This window comes from Populus nigra, chromosome 2 (assembly GCF_951802175.1).
Source record: "Populus nigra chromosome 2, ddPopNigr1.1, whole genome shotgun sequence".
Classification (NCBI taxonomy): domain Eukaryota; kingdom Viridiplantae; phylum Streptophyta; class Magnoliopsida; order Malpighiales; family Salicaceae; genus Populus; species Populus nigra.
Window position 1 is genome coordinate 14986053 of NC_084853.1, and position 5000 is coordinate 14991052.

Genomic DNA, 5000 nt, shown 5'->3' on the forward strand with positions numbered 1-5000 from the left:
CCGGCCGGAAAACGGGTCATCGATGCCGGCAATACTTCGGGCCATGAGGCCCCCCACCTTAGTCCGAGTTTAGCAACAGCCCACATATCCCCCGCGGCAGGCCTATGGGCGCCAGGCCAGCGCGCCCCATGGCCAGTCAGGGGGCACCCCCCTAAAGAGCAATAAGTGTCATTGAAGCTCTGGCAGGGGGAGACACTACTAGGTCCCAGCTGTCACCCCCCCTCTAAAAAATTCATTTCTTGGTATTTTGAGCTGAAATTTTGCACAGAGGTTGGCAAAAATCCAATCCAACTTTATTAATTTTTCCAGAATTTTTCGAGGTCGGGAAGTATTTTTTTTTATTTTCCTACCATTAAAAATCGAGGAAATCGGAAAAAATAGGAACCGGCTCGGAATGACCCCAAATTCAGTGGGCAGCCTCATAAAAATATGGCTGATTTTACTGGATTGATTTCATGTGGAAAGCACGACGTTTTGTTGTAGGAATGCGGGAACCCCGGCGGCTCGCCTGCCGCGGCCAGCGACGTCGGGCTGGCCCCTGCAGCGCCTAGCCTCTCCCACGCGGGGGGCAGGCCAGAGCGCGGGGGGCCAGGGCCCGAAGGCAGCCCCCCCGCGGGCGAGAGAGCAAGCCAGCAGGGGCTGTCGCCTGCCGCGGCCAGCGACGTCGGGCTGGCCCCTGCAGCGCCTAGCCTCTCCCACGCGGGGGGCCAGGGCCCGAAGGCAGCCCCCCCGCGGGCGAGAGAGCAAGCCAGCAGGGGTTGTCGCCTGCCGCGGCCAGCGACGTCGGGCTGGCCCCTGCCGCGGCCAGCGATGTCGGGCTGTCGCCTGCCGCGGCCAGCGACGTCGGGCTGGCCCCTGCAGCGCCTAGCCTCTCCCACGCAGGGGGCAGGCCAGAACGCGGGGGGCCAGGGCCCGAAGGCAGCCCCCCCGCGGGCGAGAGAGCAAGCCAGCAGGGGCTGTCCGCGCGTCGCGCAGCGCGGCATGGCTGCGGGGGCCGCGCGCGCGCGCCCAAGCGCCCAAGGGCCCCCAAGGGCCCCAGGCCCTCAGGCCCCAGCGCCCCAGCGCCCAGCGCGGGCGGGCGCGCGCGCGCGTGTGGTCTTTGAGGGGCGCCGGCCTGGTGGCTCCCTAAAGAGCAATAAGTGTCATTGCAGCTCTGGCAGGGGGAGACACTACTAGGTCCCAGCTGTCACCCCCCCTCTAAAAAATTCATTTCTTGGTATTTTGAGCTGAAATTTTGCACAGAGGTTGGCAAAAATCCAATCCACCTTCATTAATTTTCCCAGAATTTTTCGAGGTCGGGAAGTATTTGTTTTAATTTTCCTACCATTAGAAATCGAGTAAATCCGCAAAACTAGGAACCGGCCCGGAATGACCCCAAATTCAGTGGGCAGCCTCATAAAAATATGGCTGATTTTACTGGATTGGTTTCATGTGGAAAGCACGACGTTTTCTTGTAGGAATGCGGGAACCCCGGCAGCTCGCCTGCCGCGGCCAGCGACGTCGGGGACGCTGGCCTGCGCTGTCGAGCCCGCGAGGGCTGTCTCCGCGGCAGGCCCCCCCTGAACGGGGCACGACAGGCCACCGCGCTGGCTCGTCCAGCGTCGACAGTCCCTCGTCCAGGTTTCAGATCGCGCCAAGTCGAACCCATGACCTGCTCAAGCCATCGTGCGCTGCCGAATCCGCATCTGCGTGTAGGCTGCCATTCCACGCGGCAGCCCCTGTTTTCGTCAGCGTGCCCCCCTGACGAATTTTCCTGCCTGGCCCAGTCCAGCGTCCAGCCCCTGTTCGTCGAAAAATCTGCGCTGCCGATTTTCCACGCGGCAGCCCCTCTTTTCGTCAGCGTGCCCCCCTGACGAATTTTCCTGCCTGGCCCGGCCAGTCCAGCCCCTGTTCGTCGAAAAATCTGCGCTGCCGATTTTCCACGCGGCAGCCCCTCTTTTCGTCAGCGTGCCCCCCTGACGAATTTTCCTGCCTGGCCCGGCCGGTCCAGCATCCAGCCCCTGTTCGTCGAAAAATCTGCGCTGCCGATTTTCCACGCGGCAGCCCCTGTTTTCCTCAGCGTTCCCCCCTGACGAATGTTCGTCGAAAAATCTGCGCTGCCGATTTTCCACGCGGCAGCCCCTCTTTTCGTCAGCGTGCCCCCCTGACGAATGTTCGTCGAAAAATCTGCGCTGCCGATTTTCCACGCGGCAGCCCCTGTTTTCGTCAGCGTGCCCCCCTGACGAATTTTCCTGCCTGGCCCAGTCCAGCGTCCAGCCCCTGTTCGTCGAAAAATCTGCGCTGCCGATTTTCCACGCGGCAGCCCCTCTTTTCGTCAGCGTGCCCCCCTGACGAATTTTCCTGCCTGGCCCGGCCAGTCCAGCCCCTGTTCGTCGAAAAATCTGCGCTGCCGATTTTCCACGCGGCAGCCCCTCTTTTCGTCAGCGTGCCCCCCTGACGAATTTTCCTGCCTGGCCCGGCCGGTCCAGCATCCAGCCCCTGTTCGTCGAAAAATCTGCGCTGCCGATTTTCCACGCGGCAGCCCCTGTTTTCCTCAGCGTTCCCCCCTGACGAATGTTCGTCGAAAAATCTGCGCTGCCGATTTTCCACGCGGCAGCCCCTCTTTTCGTCAGCGTGCCCCCCTGACGAATGTTCGTCGAAAAATCTGCGCTGCCGATTTTCCACGCGGCAGCCCCTCTTTTCGTCAGCGTGCCCCCTGACGAATTTTCCTGCCTGGCCCAGTCCAGCGTCCAGCCCCTGTTCGTCGAAAAATCTGCGCTGCCGATTTTCCACGCGGCAGCCCCTCTTTTCGTCAGCGTGCCCCCCTGACGAATTTTCCTGCCTGGCCCGGCCAGTCCAGCCCCTGTTCGTCGAAAAATCTGCGCTGCCGATTTTCCACGCGGCAGCCCCTCTTTTCGTCAGCGTGCCCCCCTGACGAATTTTCCTGCCTGGCCCGGCCGGTCCAGCCCCTGTTCGTCGAAAAATCTGCGCTGCCGATTTTCCACTCCGCAGCCCCTGTTTTCGTCAGCGTGGCCCCCTGACGAATTTTCCTGCCTGGCCCGGCCAGTCCAGCGCCCAGCCCCTGTTCGTCGAAAAATCTGCGCTGCCGATTTTCCCCGACGAACCTGCAGCTGCACAAATCCGCGCTGCCACTGCCCCATTGTCTGGACCAACAGTCTTTTCCATCAAGCCCTGGACTATAAATCGTCCAGACTCATCGCCAGCACCCGCTGCCGATTCTGCCGACTTTGCCGATTTCGTCGGCGCTGCCGATTCCAACACTGCACCCACCGTGTCTAAACCAGCGCTGTTTCGTCAGCGTGTCCCCTTGACGAATTTCCCTGCCTGGCCTGGACAGTCCATCTTCCAGCCCATGTTCATCGAAAAATCTGCGCTGCCGATTTCCCCGACGAACCTGCAGCTGCACAAATCTGCGCTGCCGATTTCCCCCCCTGTCGGCATGGCTGCCGCTGCCCCGATGTCCAGACCAACAGTCTTTTTTGTCGACTTTGCCGATTTTGTCCGCGCTGCCGATTCCAACACTACCCCCTGCATCCAAACCAGCATTGTTTCGTCAGCTCTTCCCCTGACGATTTTAGCCCTGTAACAAACAGTAGGCCTCCAATCCCGCCAACGGGAGCCAAGTTGATAGGGAAGAGAATTGAATGACGCGCCTGGTCCTCGCACCCCGCCACCCGAGGGCCTTTTTCCCGGCAGCCTCTGAAAAACTCTAGCTTTCACGGTCCTCGCCGCCCCTCACCACCATGGCAGGCCTCTAATCCCACCCATCAGCAGTTGTAGCCGATAGGGCAGTGATTTGAATGACGCGTCGCGGGCCGCCGGGTCATCTCACCCCGCCATTAATTGGAGCGTTTTTGGCTGGCCGAGGATGGGGGGATGGATCTCTTCTTCCGAAAAAGCAAACAGTACATCGGGAGTTATGTTGACGGGGCATGGAATTGAATGACCCGTCGCGGGCCGCCGGGTCATCTCACCCGGCCATCCCGGGGAGCGTTTTTCCCGGCAGCATCGGGGAAACTCTTGCTTTCACTGCCCGCTGCCCAAGTCCCCACTCGCATCGGCCCCCCGCGCCAACAAGCCAACGCTGCCGAATCGGCAGACACTGCTGCCGAATCTGCCGACACTGCCCCGCGGGCTGCCACTGCCCCAGTGTCTAAACCAGCGGTCTTTCTCATCGAGCCTTGGACTATCCAGTCCGTCCTGACTCATCGCCAGCACCTGCTGCCGATTCTGCCGACTTTGCCGATTTTCTCGGCGCTGCCGATTCCAACACTGCGCCCACCGTGTCTGAACCAGCGCTGTTTCGTCAGCGTGTCCCCTCGACGAATTTTCCTGCCTGGCCTGGACAGTCCACCGTCCAGCCCGTGTTCGTCGAAAAATCTGCGCTGCCGATTCTGCCGACTTTGCCGATTTCGTCGGCGCTGCCGATTCCAACACTGCCCGCCGTGCCTGAACCAGCGCTGTTTCGTCAGCGTGTCCCCTCGACAAATTTTCCTGCCTGGCCTGGACAGTCCATCGCCCAGCCCATGTTCGTCGCAAAATCTGCGCTGCCGATTTTCCCCGACGAACCTGCAGCCGCACAAATCTGCGCTGCCGAATCTGCCGACACTGTCCCGCGGGCTGCCACTGCCCCAGTGTCTAAACCAGCAGTCTTTCTCGTCGAGCCTTGGACTATCCAGCCCGTCCAGACCCATCGCCAGCACCCGCTGCCGATTCTGCCGACTTTGCCGATTTCGTCGGCGCTGCCGATTCCACCACTGCCCGCCGTGCCTGAACCAGCGCTGTTTCGTCAGCGTGTCCCCTCGATGAATTTTCCTGCATGGCCCGGCCAGTCCAGCGTCCAGCCCATGTTCGTCGAAAAATCTGCGCTGCCGATTCCCCCGACTTTGCCGATTTCGTCGGCGCTGCCGATTCCAACACTGCCCGCCGTGCCTGAACCAGCGCTGTTTCGTCAGCGTGTCCCCTCGACAAATTTTCCTGCCTGGCCTGGACAGTCCATC